Source organism: Bufo gargarizans, chromosome 2 (assembly GCF_014858855.1).
Source record: "Bufo gargarizans isolate SCDJY-AF-19 chromosome 2, ASM1485885v1, whole genome shotgun sequence".
In the NCBI taxonomy this organism is placed as follows: domain Eukaryota; kingdom Metazoa; phylum Chordata; class Amphibia; order Anura; family Bufonidae; genus Bufo; species Bufo gargarizans.
The window spans coordinates 520,808,145-520,824,890 of record NC_058081.1 but is presented as its reverse complement, the minus strand read 5'-3'; the positions used below and the strand labels follow the sequence as shown (position 1 = coordinate 520,824,890).

The 16,746-nt window shown below is 44.9% G+C and overlaps 1 protein-coding gene across 3 annotated transcripts in view; it reads right to left on the bottom strand.

The window, feature by feature from the left end:
* The window catches only part of LOC122928500 (sodium- and chloride-dependent GABA transporter 2-like), a 75,657-nt gene that overhangs the window by 53,505 nt on the left and 5,406 nt on the right, over nt 1-16,746 (bottom strand). The window contains exon 1 of one of the 3 annotated variants that reach the window (XM_044281395.1): nt 13,680-14,979. The exons of 1 other annotated variant lie outside the window; for it this stretch is intronic. The gene's annotated coding sequence lies outside the window, so the exon portion shown is untranslated. Of the gene's footprint in view, nt 1-13,679; nt 14,980-16,746 lie in introns of those variants that run through there. One more of the 3 variants, XM_044281396.1, reaches the window with a different exon arrangement.

Below are 16,746 nucleotides of genomic sequence, written 5' to 3'. Positions count from 1 at the left end.
CTGTCCTATGGCTTTCAGTCGAAAGGGGAGTAGGATTCCTTCAGGACAGCCACAGTGGGGAAGAAATATTTGTGGGCCACCGCTCCGTTAAACGAGCTTACTTGCCCCAGTCCCGCCACAACCTTTATGTCGGGAATCAAGTGGAGTACACCCCAATGCGGTCTGTGCAAGGCTTATTTGCGGCTGGAGTGACCCTCCTGGCCAAATCTCTGTCCCCTGTCATAACCCCCGAAGTCTGACAGGGAGAACCAGGGTCTGATGGACGAGTCAGACGTCTCCAAGCATGTTCAGACGGCCGATAACGGTTTAGGGAACAAGCTCAGCCCGAACCAGAGCCCCTTATCCCTGACCTGGCTGCACCCCCAACACAACGGGTGGGCCAGATCAACAGTTCTGTGTTGACTTTCAACCCTAGGGTTTAACCATACATACTACCCTGGAAGCTCCCACAGGCACCCCTGGCTTGCCTTCCAGAACTTCAACCAGAGGTTCTGCCTGCCTCTGCCCTGGCAAGGGATTACGGCTTGCAGCAGGTCACAGCAGCATTCACCGGGCTGACTGCTCAGCCACTACCAAAAGATACCACCAGAGGGCACTGGCGCACCACCACAGCCGCAAGGCTCAGTTACCAGAGGTAGGAGCGCCCTCTAATGAGTTTTAGTAGCTCAAGCAGTGAAGAGGAGGTGGAAGTCCTCATTTAAAGGGTCCCACACTTAATGTTTTATGCCTTAATAAAAAAAAAACTACCTGCCAGCCACAGTGTGGACTGGTCTTGAAAGATGCAGTACTGCTGGCCAGTTTGCTTTATGATTTGTTCCCAATTGTTACAGCCTCAGATGGACGGTCACATTTGTCAGGACTCCCTCCAACTACCTTAACTCTTTACACCCCAGTTTGTGCCAAAGTTAGCGCATTGTTATCCTCGGGTTATTTGAGAGCCTCATGGAACTATGGTTTTCACTTTTGCTGCTATTTTATGTGTTTATATAGATTTTATATCGGTCCTTGGATTACAAATATACCTCCTATTGGATTACAAGTGACTTTTTTTTGTTTCCAGAGGATTCCAACTTTAAAGCACTCCAAGAAAAAGGACTCAAGACACATTTGAGCATATTATGATAATATTGATGGTACTGATATTTGCATAATATATTTGCACTGTTTTTCCCAACAGGTTTACAGGGTATACAACGTTCAAGTATCATATGGCCAGTGTGTATTCTTTTCCAGGTGTCGCAATGTGAATCTATGCACTTTTTGTGAAATTGCACTTACTTTTGCACTTAGCCAGATCTGTTTAGTTACCCATAGTGCATCCAGCGCCCCAGGAATACCACTAACCACCCTACAGATAAACATGACCACTGATGAAGGTCCACCGTGACCGAAACGTCTAGTCAGAAATATTTGTCATTTATTCATATATACCACAGGCAAATGGATGATTGAGAGAATATGAAATAAAACCTCACTTGAATTGCAAAACTTTCAAACTGAGTGCCTCAATATTTTATTATCTTGATAATGGCCTAACAGCCCTTGATTGGCACCGGTGACACCTTTTTGAACACAGTGCGGTTCCTCACTTTACTACAAAAAAATCTATGTAGGCCAGTACAAATACATGTCAAATACATATGTTTAAAATAACAAAAAATATAAAATTGGATTAAAAACATGGCTAATAAAATCCCCCCTCTTGAATAAACCCCAAATGATAATAGGTGCAATTCAATTACACGTGGTCATCACAGGTGTTGAATTCCTCCGAGATCCATGCCTCATTCATTTTTAGAAATGTAAGGTAGTCCACACTGTAATGAGCTAGGCAAGTGCGCTTATTGACACAATCCCCCCTGCTGAGCTGAACGTCCTTTCGGACAGGACACTCAATGAGGGGCAAGCCAAGAGTTTCATGGCAAATTGTGCTAGCTCTGGCCACAGGTCAAGCCTGCACACCCAGTGGTCAAGGGGTTCCTCGCTTCTCAGAGCGTCCACATCGGCCGTTGACCCGATGTAGTCAGACACCTGTCAGTCTAGGCGTGTAACGGGGCACCGAAGGCGCACTTGGTCTTCCATCAGCTGCAGACCTGCTGCTTAGCTTCGGGAGCGAGGATCTGTCTTTGGCCTCGTTCCCAGGGCGGCTTGGCTAGCTGGGAGGCTCCCTGCTCCTAGGTCTGCCTTGAGCGCCGAGCTGATCACTCGGTGCTCGACTTGTCTGTCTGTCATGTAACGCTGGCCACGTCACATGACCCTCACTCCCCACTATAAATACAGGCAACCTGTTGGCTACAGGTTGCCTGTGATACTAGTCCATTGGTGCTTCCTTGTTCCTTGGTTCTAGTCTGCGCCTGCTTGACCTCCTGACCTTGTGACCTCGGCTTGTTCTTTGACTTCGTCTCATCCTTTGTACGTATTTGCTCTCCTGGATTGACCTTGGCTCTGACTGTTGACCTTACATTTGCCCGCTCCATTTGTACTCCTGCTTCTCCTGGTTCTGACCCTTGGCTTGTTGACCTTCCGTATCTTTCCTCTGTGCACTTATATAAGTAGGGACCGTCGCCTAGTTACGCCCCGTCGCCTAGGACGGGTAGTGTAAGTAGGCAGGGACAGGGGTTGAGGGTGGAGTCAGAGTGCACCCTCTTTCCTTCCTTTCTGATCCCTGACAGAATCACAGGCCTTATATACCCACCGAGAGATATGTATGCAGACAGCCTATCACACACCTTATATACCCACTGAGGGATTTGTGTGCAGACAGCCTATCACACTGTCAGGGAATTCATTGGGAAGTTTTTAATCGTCTATCTTGATTATATTCAGATTTTTTTTCTCACACCTGGGACTCGCATGTGAGACATATAAGATTAGTACTAGACATTTTAAGAGTTAACCAATTATCAGTTAAACTTGAGAAATGCATTTTTGGAGTACAGGAGATTCTGTATCTTGGGTATGTCCTCACTCCTGATTCTTTCAAAATGGATGCTGAGAAGGTACGGGCAATCCAGGAGTGGATGAGGGCATCATCCCTTAAAGCCTTACAGCGCTTTTTGGGTTTTTCCAATTATTATTGTAAGTTTATTTTAAAAAAATCAATTTTCGCCAAACCGTTAACAGATCTTACCAAGAAAGGGGCGGATCTAGTCAATTGGTCTGAGGAAGCCATTGAAGCCTCGAGAATCTTAAAATAAGTTTTAGTAGTGCCCCAGTATTAATTCAACCAAATCTGGAGGAACCTTTTATGGTGGAGGTAGATGCCTCTGAGGATGGAGTAGGGGCATTATTGTCCCAAGGACCCTCTAACTTCTCTAACCTTAGACTCTGTGCCTTTTTCTCCAGAAAATGTTCTCCTACAGAAAGGAATTATGATATTGGGAACCGTGAGTTGCTAGCTATTAAGTGGGCATTTGAGGAATGGAGACATTTTTTGGAGGGGGCAAAACATAGAATTGCCGTTTTTACTGATCATAAGAATTTGTTATTTCTTGAGTCCGCTAAGTGTCTAAACCCTCGTCAAGCCAGATGGGCATTATTCTTTACTCGATTTAATTTTTCCATTACTTACAGGCCAGGAAGTAAGAACATAAAGGCCGATGCCTTGTCAAGACGTTTTTCTGCCTTTCAGTCTTCTGATACCTCTCCAGAACCCATCCTTCCAGCCAATATCATCATGGCATCATTATCCTCTAATTTGGCCTCTGATATTGAATCAGCTCAACATCTAGCGCCTGCACATACACCTTCAGATAAGTTATTCGTTCCCACGCATTTTCTGCTCCAGTTGTTGGGTGAGTGTCACGATTCAGTTTTATGTGGTCACCCTGGCATGGAAGGCACTCGTGAGTTGGCTTCCAGATCATACTGGTGGCCTACTTTGTTAAGAGACGTCAATGCATATGTATCTGCTTGTGAAGTGTGAGCCAGATCCAAAACGCCTAGGACACGTCCTGCCGGAGAGTTACAACCACTACCCATTCCCAGTAAGCCCTGGTCGCATATTTCTATGGATTTTATTACTGACCTGCCGTCTTCTGAGGGATAAGTCAGTGGTTTGGGAAAGTGGTTGACAGATTTAGTAAGATGGTACATTTAGTTCCTCGGAGTAAACTTCCTAGTGCTAAGAGTCTAGCTACTGTTTTTATTGATCACATTGTACGGCTTCACGGGATCCCGGAAAATATTGTTTCTGACAGAGGCGTTCTAAATTCTGGAGAGCTTTCTGTCAGAGAATTGGGATTTCTTTGGCCTTTTCATCTGCTTTTTCACCCCGAGACTAATGGTCAGACGGAACGACTTGAGCAATTTTTAAGATCCTACATCTCTGAAAATCAACATGTGTGGGTAAAATATCTCTCGCTGGTGGAATTTGCTATAAATAACCGTGTGAATTCTTCTACTGGGGTTTCCCCTTTCTTTTGTAACCTTGGAATCCATCCTCGATTTAATTCTAGCTCGTTGATACCTTCATCTAATCCTGAAGGTGATAGAGTAACTTCTGAACTGTGCACAGTTTGGGCACGGGTCCAAGTGAACCTGCAAAAAGCCCAAGAACAACAAAAACGGATGGCTAATAGGAAGCGTTCTAAGGGGGTTAATTTTGAGCTTGGTGACAGGGTCTGGTTGTCTACTCTGAATCTACCGCTGAAGGTGTCTTCTAGGAAACTGGCGCCACGGTTTGTTGGGCCGTATGAGATTATTGGCGTTATTAATCCTGTATCTTTTAGATTGAGAGTGCCTGACTCATTTTGTGTGCATAATGTTTTCCATAAATCGTTGCTCAAGAAATATATTCCACCCATTGTTCTGTCGCAGTCAGCTCCTCCTCCCATACAAATTGATGATAAAGAGGAGTTTGTAGTCTCCAGAATTGTGGATGTTAGAAAGGTCCGAAACTCCTGGCAGTGCCTTGTCCACTGGAAGGGCTATGGAACCGAGGAGAGGTCTTGGGTCCCAGTTACTGAGATCCACGCCCCGAGGCTCATCAGGAAGTTTCATGATGAGCATCCTGGGAGATTTGTACCCAAGAACTTGGGTCCAGTGGCCCCTCCTAAAAGGGGGGGTACTGTAACGGGGCGCCGAAGGCACACTCGGTCTCCCTTCAGCCGCATACCTGCTGCTTAGCTTGGGGAGCGAGGATCAGTGTTCGGCCTCGTTCCCAGGGAGGCTTGGCTTGCTGGGAGGCTCCCTGCTCCTAGGTCTGCCTTAAGTGCCGAGCTGATCACTTGGTGCTCGACTTGTCTGTCTGTCGGTCGGTCATGTGACGCTGGCCACGTCACATGACCCTCACTGCTGGCTATAGGTTGCCTGTGATACTGGTCCATTGGTGCTTCCTTGTTCCTTGTCTGCGGCTGCTTGTTCTGATTGACCTCCTGACCTTGTGACCTCGGCTCGTTCTTTGACTTTGTCTCATCCTTTGTACGTATTTGCTCTCCTGGATTGACCTTGGCTCTGACTGTTGACCTTACATTTGCCCACTCCATTTGTACTCCCGCTTCTCCTGGTTCTGACCCTTGGCTTGTTGACCTTCCGTATCTTTACCCTGTGCACTTATGCAAGTAAGGGACCGTCGCCCAGTCGCCTAAGGCGGGTAGTCTAAGTAGGCAGGGACAGGGGTTGAGGGTGGAGTCAGAGTGCACCCTCTTTCCTTCCTGTCTGATCCCTGACAAGGTGTTCCCTGAGGCTGGATACAGAGGGCGGCTGTCGATGAATTGGCTGCAAGAATGATCTCATAGCCAAAATGACCAACACATCTTCAAACCGCCCTCTTTTTGCAGGCGCGGTTGGATTGGTACCTGCACCTGTTTCGCTGTGGGTGGAAATTCCTCTTCCAGTGCCAGCAACAGCAGAATGCAGCATCTCTCGCAGCAAGGCCTGGAAATGCTGCATTCTGACGCCCTCTGTGATGCTGGTAACATGTCCGCCATTTTGTGTTTGTACCGGGGGTCTAAGTACGTTGCCACCCAGTACAGGTACTTGACCTTTATGCTTTTTATACGGGGGTCCCTCTTCACACATGAAGGCCTCCATTTGCACTAAATTGGACAAGTTGGAGCGCCCTGGCTCCTGCTCATCGTCCAGGAGAATGTCATCCTCGGTCTCCTCCCCCCTGCCACGGACAACACCAAGGATCCCCGAAAAGTTTTTTAAAGCCTGCTCTTCTTGCTCCTCCTCCTCCCCCCCTAGCCACCATCCTCCTCTGACTCCTCTTCAGACTCCTGCTGACTTGTCTCAGATTGAGTAGCCCCCCTGGGAATTCATTCAGCATTGTGACTTCCTCATCTTCCAGCTTCTGCTCCTCGACGGCTTGATCAATGACACGACACAATGCATGCTCCATCTTGGCACCGACACTATGTGCCAGAGATATATTATCTTGCCGCTGAACGTGGCCATATAGTTCAGGGATGCCCTTGTGGGAGAAATATTTCCTTTCGGGGACCTTCCATTGCGGTGTGCTAATGGCCACAAATTTTCTAAAGGCCTCCGAGTCCACCAATTTATATGGCAGTAGTTGGCAGGCCAGCAGTTCCAACAAGCCAGTGGTCAGCCGTTGGGCGAGAGGATTATCCAGTGTCATCATTTTTTTTACGCTCAAACATTTGGGCCACAGAAACCTGCCTTGTGCCAGATGAATGCGATGAAGGTGGAGTGGCGGACAAATGGGAGGAGAGGAGAAGGAGAAGAGGCAGGACTTGGAGCACCGGGAGTGTGGCTTTGTGGGTTCTGACGTTCTTGCTCCCACTGGGCTCGGTGATGGGAGGCCAGGTGCCTTCTTAAAGCGATCGTCCCTAGTTGAGTGTTGGGCTTACTGCGACTTATGCGTTGACAGCACAGGCTGCAGATGGCAACACTATTGTCAGCAGCTGACACATTAAAAAAAAAGCCCACACTGGGGAGTCATGTGCCGGCGTCTTGGGAGCGGAAGATGTGACCATGCATGGTGGATGGCTCGCTCCAGATACATTTGCAGTCTGCTTTTTTGCCTCCTGTGCACTGCGAGTTCTGCCTGCTTCTCCCTATTTGCTGCTCCGTCATTCCCTCTATCTTACTCTCTTGTGGGCACCCACGTGACGTCCATCAACACGTCATCATCGTAACCTTCACCACCACTGACAATAGAGATCTCGGAGTAGGCAGCAACAGTGGGGACCACCCTCCTTAGGCTGATTTGGGTATTGTCTTCAGACAGCTGGGTGGCGGCCGTTGTTACCTCCTTTTCCTCTTCGGATGCAAAGAATGGCTGTGCATCGGTAAGGTCTCGGAATAGATGGTAAAATAATTCCTCTGACTCAAGTGGAGGGGCTATGGTGGTGGTGGTGGTGTCTTTGAGGGTGCAGATACAGAGGATGAGGAGGGTGCAGAAGCAGAAGGCTGAGTGAGACACTCAACCAACTCTGGTGCGCCCTTTGAAGTTATCGCACGCGCCTTCTCCAACTTCCCACTTAGGCTTCCCACTTAGGTCCGCCTCTTCCTCTGCCTGTCATTTTCTAAATTACCCTCTGCCTAAGTCCGTAGAGAAGAGCAGTATTTGTGGAAGAAGGTATATCGCAGCCCTCAATCAGTATTTTGTGGAAGAAGGTATATGGCACCCCTGAATCAGTATTTGACGTAAACAGGTATATAGCACCCCTCAATCAGGATTTTGTGGAAGCAGGTGTATCGCAGTCCTCAATCAGTATTTGGTGGAAGAAGGTGTATCGAACCCCTGAATCAGTATTTGGTGGAAGAAGGTATATAGCAATAGCACCGCTTAATCAGTATGTTGTGGAAGAAGGTATATGGCACTCCTCAATCAGTATTTGCTGGAAACAGGTATATAGCACCCTCAATCAGGATCTTGTGGAAGAAGGTATATCACAGCCCTCAAGCAGTTTTTTGGGGGACAACAGGTACAGTCATGTGAAAAAATTAGGACACCCTTTGAAAGCATGTGGTTTTTTGTAACATTTTTAATAAAAGGTTATTTCATCTCCGTTTCAACAATACAGAGAGATTAAAGTAATCCAACTAAACAAAGAAAACTGAAGAAAAGTCTTTTCAAGATCTTCTGTAAATGTCATTCTACAAAAATGCCTATTCTAACTGAGGAAAAAGATAGGACACCCTCACATGTATTCCCTCTTAAATTGGCTCAGATCTCACACAGGTATATCACACCAGGTGCACATAATTAGTAGATCGTTACTCTGCATGTTGAATGAGGCTTGCCCTATTTAAACCTCAGACATTTAGTTTGGTGTGCTCCTGACTGTTGAAGTGAGAGTGAGCACCATGGTGAGAGCAAAAGAGCTGTCAGAGGACTTCAGAAAAAAGATTGTAGCAGCCTATGAGTCTGGGAAGGGATTTAAAAAGATCTCAAAAGATTTTGAAATCAGCCATTCCACTGTCCGGAAGATAGTCTACAAGTGGAGGGCTTTCAAAACAACTGCCAACATGCCCAGGACTGGTCGCCCCAGCAAGTTCACCCCAAGAGCAGACCGCAAGATGCTAAAAGAGGTCTCCAAAAACCCTAAAGTGTCATCTCGAGAACTACAGCAGGCTCTGGCTACTGTTGATGTAGAAGTACATGCCTCTACAATCAGAAAGAGACTGTACAAGTTTAACTTGCATGGGAGGTGTGCAAGGAGGAAACCTTTGCTTTCCAAGAGAAACATCGAGGCCAGACTGACATTTGCCAGAGATAAAGTTGACAAAGACCAGGACTTCTGGAATAATGTTCTTTGGACAGATGAGTCCAAAATTGAATTATTTGGACACAACAGCAGAGGACATGTTTGGCGTAAACCAAACACAGCATTCCAAGAAAAGAACCTCATACCAACTGTGAAGCATGGAGGTGGAAGTGTCATGGTTTGGGGCTGCTTTGCTGCAGCAGGACCTGGTCAGCTCACCATCATAGAATCCACGATGAATTCTACTGTGTATCAGAAGGTGCTTGAAGAACATGTGAGACCATCAGTTAGAAAATTAAAGCTGAAGCGGAACTGGACCATGCAACATGACAATGACCCAAAACATACTAGTAAATCAACCAAAGATTGGCTGAAAAAGAAGAAATGGAGAGTCCTGGAATGGCCAAGTCAAAGTCCAGATTTGAATCCCATTGAGATGCTGTGGGGTGACTTGAAAAGGGCTGTACGTGCAAGAAACCCCTCAAACATCTCACAGCTGAAAAAGTTCTGCATTGAGGAGTGGGGTAAAATTTCCTCAGACCGATGTCGAAGACTGGTAGATGGCTACAAGAACCGTCTCACTGCAGTTATTTCAGCCAAAGGAGGTAACACTCGCTATTAGGGGCAAGGGTGTCCTATCTTTTTCCTCAGTTAGAATAGGCATTTTTTTAGAATGACATTTACAGAAGATCTTGAAAAGACTTTTCTTCAGTTTTCTTTGTTTAGTCGGATTACTTTAATCTCTCTGTATTGTTGAAACGGAGATGAAATAACCTTTTATTAAAAATGTTACAAAAAACCACATGCTTTCAAAGGGTGTCCTAATTTTTTCACATGACTGTATATCACACCCGGTGCAATTAGTTACTCCAATAGCATTTGTCCTTCTATCTAGCTGTGGTATCGCAGCAGAACCGCCCACAACTGCTGCACAATACAAATACACTATAATATAATTTCTATGTTAGAAAGTATATCAAACCCCTCTATATCACACCTATGCCAGTCCTTAAAAGGACTTTTGTGGCCCTATTAGCTAGCGTTTGGTGTCCCTAACTATCCCTGCTCTAAAATGCAACCTCTGCCTACACTGGCAAAACACATAATGTAAAATGGCTGCCAGATCGGGTTCTGTTATAGGGTTGGGGGTGTGTCCATGTGCTAAAATGTCTCAATTGGCTGTCCTGTCCCACCTGATGGATGTCTCATGGGTCAAAGTTCGACGCTATGAAAAAAAATATGGCGCGTGTGAGTATCGCCATATGTTCGCATGTTTGGCGAATCAGCAAAGTTTTCCGCAAAACGACAGCCAGACGAACCGCAAGGCCATCTCTATTTACCAGAGTTGGCAAATTCACACATGTAGCTATCACCCCGGAGATGTTTCATGTCAGGTGCGTTCTCACTACAGAGGAAATGTTCTAGGTCCCTAGGCAAGGGGCGGGAATGTTAGGTATGGCCCACTGTGATTTTCTGGAACATTTACTGCTATTTTCAGACATGCATTCACTCTGACATAACCTAGAAATAGTACTAGGGCTCTGGGGAGAAAAAGTCTGGGTAAAGTCTGGGACAGATAGTGCAGATGTTTGCATTCACACATACAGCCCCTCCGAGTAAACTCCGGAAAATGTCTGGATTACACTGTTAAGCCTCATGCACATGTCCGTGGAACACGGACCGTGAGATACCGCCCTGGATTCCTGCTGAGTGCAGGAGCGCACAGCGTCATTGGTTGCTATGACGCCGTGCGCCCGCTGCTGTACAGTAATACACTCATATTATCTATACGTGTATTACTGTACATTAGCGGCAGCACAAAGCGCACGGCGTCATAGCAACCAATGACGCCGTGCGCTCCTGCACTCAGCAGGAATACAGGCCGGTATCTCACGGACATGTGCATGAGGCTTTAGTGTGAATGGGGTGGAGACTCCAGCAAGAAGTCTAAAAAATCCAGACACTGCAGGGAATGTCAGCATCCTTTACCAGATGACTTTGCTTTTGGTCCCTACACTGCCTTTTCATCACATAGACTTCATTCTCTGCAAAATGAATCTATGGGATGCTTTGTCAAGTGTTATTCTTGTTTACGTCTATGTCTGGAGAATAGTTAGTAAATCGTATAGGCTGTGAAGGCTCTGGATATTATCTCTACCATCCCTCCTGTTCAGACATGACTTGTTCCATGGCTCAACATAGCTGCATACCTGAAAAGATTGCTGGGTAATATGTATTTTGCAAAGAAAATGAAAGTGGGGGTTAGTCAGCACATCCCAGTGTGCAGGTGCACGTCACCATGGCTGGAAGCACAAAAGCAAAAACAATATCGTGCAACAGCGCTCTGCAAGCACAAATAATACATTAAAAACAATAGCTCCACACTCACTACAGAAAATATAAAATGCTAATGCTCACTTATAAAAGTGAGATTCTTGGCAAATACATTTTGTACAAAATTATTTGTCCCTGGACAGGAACCACTATATACTTCATTCACTAGGTGCCATACGGGCCTCCATTAAATTCAGGGCATACAGGTTCCACGTGTGCTAAAAGATGTACTTTTTCTTGTGTTACTACGACATAACCTAATGCATTTGTCCTATGAGGAGTTTGACTTGTTTTTCCCTGAAGAACCTCTCATACCTTTTGTCATGCCCTGTGGTATGTCAGCTATAGGGATTGTGATGATCTACTTTTTCAGTTGCTTCTTTTTCCAAGGCCTCTGTTACCGATGAGGGTTTAATTGTAGGTGCCTCAGCTGGGTGGATTACTGTTCTAGGTGCCCCTGAATCTCACAAAATTGTATTTCTTTTCCGTCTATTCCTAAACCTCAGGTTTTTCCTTTTTTTTTTTTTTTTTTTTTTTAGTTCAGCATGTCTGGCACAGTCTAGACAGTAAGGGTGAGTCTACTAGTGCAATGATCAATCATGTATTTAGTTATGAAGCTGCTTATTTGTTGTAAACAGCCTTTTAAGAAGGAGGATAGACCAGGCATCCACTCTCCACAATACCCTACTATTCCTAAAAATTTCTTCATTCACCATGGATTTCTAGGGAGAGAGGTTTGCTGAATGGAATTCAAACCTGGAAATATACACTGGCCTAGAAATTTGGCCATGGACTACACTAGGACTGCAGCTTACCTTTGGATACTTTGCTGCCTTTCACAAATTAATAAGGAAGTAACTTAACACCACAAACAGATAAGACAATACGAATGGCCCAATTCACACATTTCATCATTCTCCCTCCTTTATGTTAATATGTCTTGTTATTAATCCACAGTACGCATACACACATCTCTTTACAATGTCACACATCTCTCATAGTCGCACCCATAATTACACATAAGAAACATGCTATGAATTCAGTTTATTTCAATCATTGCCTACATGCTCTTATAGCACTTCCAACCATAAGTGTGCTCCATCAAAAATGTCATGATCATTCCACCATTCTGTTACATAAGAGTTTTCCGTGATTACAGATCCCAACAGGCACCTGTCGACACACCAGCTGGTTTTTAACATATATTCACCTTCTTTTATTGCATAGTCTTCTTCTTTGCAAGACTAGCTTTATGGGCAGGGTACCACTATTCCCAGAATTGCGGTTCTCTGTATTCCGCATTAGCCAGCCCCCCCCCCCCCCCTCCCACCACACAACGGCTCCTGGCTGCTTCCCACATACCAGGATAACTTTCATTTCTCTCCTCTCAGTGGCTTCTCACCAGTGAGATAACATGCGTTTAGGAGTTACTTAAGTCAGACAAAACCTTCAGGACAATGGATATCAATTCACTTGATGAGATTCACAGACAGCAGGGAGAGTATAGTTCCTGGGGACATGTACCGTTTGTGTGTTTTCCCCTCTTCTTGCCTCACAGACTTTGGGGGTCATGTAGTAATCTAAAATACGCTCACGCTAGGTCTAAAATTGTGGGTGTGGCAGGCAAGGGGACAGGCAGGTGGGCCCGTCTCATTTACCATAACAGGCGTAGAAATAGGTCTAAATATAAGACAGCAAGGAAGCAGTTTTACATTTAAGGCTACTTTCACACTGGCGTTTTGGCTTTCAGTTTGTGAGATCCGTTCAGGGCTCTCACAAGCGGTCCAAAACGGATCAGTTTTGCCCTAATGCATTCTGAATGGAAAAGGATCCGCTCAGAATGCAACAGTTTGCCTCCGTTCAGTCACCATTCCGATCTGGAGATGGACACCAAAACACTGCTTGCAGTGTTTTGGTGTCCGTCTGCTGAAACTCAACCAAACGTTTCTGACACAATAGAAAACGGATCCGTCTCCCATTGACTTTCAATGGAGTTCATGACGGGTCCGTCTTGGCTATGTTACAGATAATACAAACCAATCCGTTCATGACGGATGCATGCGGTTGTATTATTGTAACGGATCAGTTTTTTTGCAGCTCCATGACGGATCCGCCCAAAACACGAGTGTGAAATAAGCCTAAAACTGGCAGAGGATCCGCTGAAGTTACGTAGAGGCTGGCGCCTCTTCACAACTCCAGCGGATCCACCGCCACACCTACTGGGATCTCATACACTAAAGATTTTATATATTTAATCCTCATACATTCACACAAAGAACAGATATTTTGGGGTCTGGGTAGGATGAACTGGGGTCAGTTCATGAGTAACTGTGCTCGCTGCACTGTGGTTTTGGACTGAGCCAAGGCTGCTCGATAAAACATTACTCTCCCGGGATTGTAATGCGCGCTGTACCCTGGACGCCCAGAGCCGCTTACCAAAACATAGGCCTCAGACAGTTGTGTTGTTCACCCAAGGTGACCATGACCAGATTTGTAAGAGACCGTCTTAACTCTTACAACATTAAAAGAGAGAGAGAGAGACATGTGAAGTTATTTATTCCTGTAGTCTTCTCACATAGACTATATGCTACAATTCCTAGAGTCCCCGACTCTGTATACAATATTCAATAACCTTATACAACTTCTTCAATATTCTTTATATTTTACCTCAATTCAGATGAAACTTATCCCATTTTCCAATGACTATATCTACAAATCCATCACCTCATTTCAGTCCAGGTGGACTGGCCTCTGTTTAATGGCAATTCAGCAGGAGGTCTTTTCATCTAAAAGTCCGAGATATCCCCGTGCACGGTTTCCAGCCCACGTCTGGATGAAGACAGAGGATGTTGGCTTATGGCTCAAAGTTGTTAGGGAAGTTTTTCTTTTACCAAGTCATCTTAATTTCAAGCAGGAACTTGTTTATTTGCTTGCCAATAAGTAGACAAACACAGATGATGGTGTCATCAAAGTGAAGTCATATAGACAGGATGCTAGCTGGCATCTCCTTAATCAGCCAGTTATTACCATAGAAGCAAAAAGCATTGGTTACCATACCACAAAAAAGTTCCTTTCTAGGGGTTGCTGAGGAAGCGTCAGAGAACTTCCTTTATTTGCAAACCTCAGCCCCTGCACACAAGCTTTTAAATCCTTATAACATAATTTTTCCAACACATTCTACATCTGCAATTCACTTTTCTGCCTTTCAGGATTTTTTTCTGCTCCCAGGGTGTTTCCAAGAGTGCAATGTTTCTGACAGGCTCCATAATGATGCAAGGTATGGCTGACATCCCATACTTAGACAATTGGCAGGTAAAGGCATCCTCCAAAGAACAGCTCCTGATGGATCTGCACACAACAATGCAACGTTACAAGATAATGGCTCCCTGATCAATTACAAGGAGTCACAGCTATCCCCAACTCAGGAGCTGAGTTTTATAATAAACTGTTATCTGCAAACAATAAAAGTTGTCTTCAGAGAGGAGAAACACAAGCATGTGGACGAGTCACCTCTTTCCTCACCCCAAAATCTCCATAAGTCATGAAAGTGTTGGATCTCCTATAATAAATGTTATAATAGGGGCCATATCTCATGTCTACTTTCCCCAAGACAATATACACTCTTTGTAACAGGTGTCACAAGAGCCTAAATAAGAACATTTTGGATGTATCCTTCAACTCACCAGGGGCTAAGGAGGTAGTAAAAACCCAAGAATCCGCTACCTGGCAAATTCTCGATTCCCCAACCTCAGAAAAGTCCTCGTTTCGGATGACTCGGGTGCGCATGGGCTCCAGGGCTGTCAGGCTAGCCTTAGCTTACAACCTAATCCTCACAATCACCAAATGCTTGTTCAGTCAAAATAATTTACCAAACAGTTTATATCAAATAGGCTGCAAGGAGCTTTATCCAGAGAAATGGAGACTCAATTCTACAATCTAGCACCAGACCATGTTCTAGCATCAGACGATTTATCAATCAGCTGGGAGGGGAAGCTAGTGTGTGATTATATTATAATTATATATATATATATATATATATACACACACACACACACACACACACACACACACACACACATACATATATACACACACTTCCATTATTGCTGAGAGTGCTCAGGAAGAGTCTGGAGAAGCAGACAGAAGTCATTGCAATTCTCCCATGATGAAGTTGCATGGCCTAGGATTTCCACTGATGTTAACATTATTAACACTACTGTATGTTAGTTCCCTTAAGGACCAGAATATTTTTGTATAATGTATTAGGAAGAAAAAAATAAAAATCACTCATAATACAATTCACCATCATCAAAAAAAATCAGTTTTTTTCTTCAGAACCTTAAAGAGTCTCAGACCAGCTTTCATTACCTGCACCTTTTTGTGTGAGTCTTTAGTGCTAGCTGCACTGACTAAACATCTGTTTAAAACATTGGAGAACCCCGATGTTTCTGTAATTACTTATTTTTCTACTGTTATTGGTATATTATCCAATGGTTTTGTTTTTCCTTTGAGTATTGTTTTTTATTATACACCTTGTGGATTCCAATGCGACATCATTTGCTGTATTGTCTCAAAGGCTCAATAAATCTTTGAAACTAAAACATTGGAGGATTCTTCTCTCAGATTTATCATATTCAAGATCCTCTTGATAGTTGTCACCTCCTCTACAAGTCGGATTAGTGAACTACAGAATTATTCATACAAGGTACCTTATCTCAGGGATCTGGGATCCAAAAGGTCAGAAGAAAGAATGGTACTACCTTTAGTATCAGAAGGACTGTCATAAACGGGTTGTGCAGGCAGAATATAGTGATGACCTATCCACAGTATAGGTCAATAATATTTGATCAGTGGGGATCCAATACCTGGAACCCTCAGCTGTTTGAAAAGGAGGCAGTGCCCTTTGTCTTGGAAGCAGTGTAATTACAAGTACTTGCTCCATTCACTGGAATGGAATGAGTACTTGTAATTACACTACGCCACCACTATGAGGGAGACAATGCACAGTGTAATGAAAAGGAGGTGGTACTTGCGTGGAGTGTCGCCTCCTCCTCAAACACCTGATTGGCGAGGGTGCCAGATCCCCGCCGATCAGGTATTGATTACCTATCCTCAGGAAAGGTCATCATTATATACTTTTGCACAACCCTGCTTTAATATATATATATATCTATAGATATATATCTATCTATCTATCTATCTATCTCCAAAGGATAGGTATCTTCAGAAAATCTGAAGCCCTGTTTCTTTTAGCATCAGAGAGCAAATGTCACTAGTGCGGCAATCAGGGGATCTATTGAGAAGTGCTACCAGTTTCAGTCACTTTACCTGCTCCACTGCCATCTCCTGGGCTAAAGTAGGGTATATACCACTGTTAGGCTACTTTCACACTTGCGCTTGATCGGATCCGTTCTGAACGGATCCGATCATATTAATGCAGACGGAGGCTCCGTTCAGTACGGATCCGTCTGCATTAATAACTTAGAAAAAATTCTAAGTGTGAAAGCAGCCTGAGCGGATCCGTTCAGACTTTCAATGTAAAGTCAATGGGGGACGGATCCGCTTGAAGATTGAGCCATAGGGTGACATCTTCAAGCGGATCCGTTCCCATTGACTTACATTGTAAGTCTGAACGGATCCGCTCGCCTCCGCACGGCCAGGCGGACAGCTGAACGCTGCAAGCAGCGTTCAGCTGTCCGCCTGTCCGTGCAGAGGCGAGCGGAGCGGAGGCTGA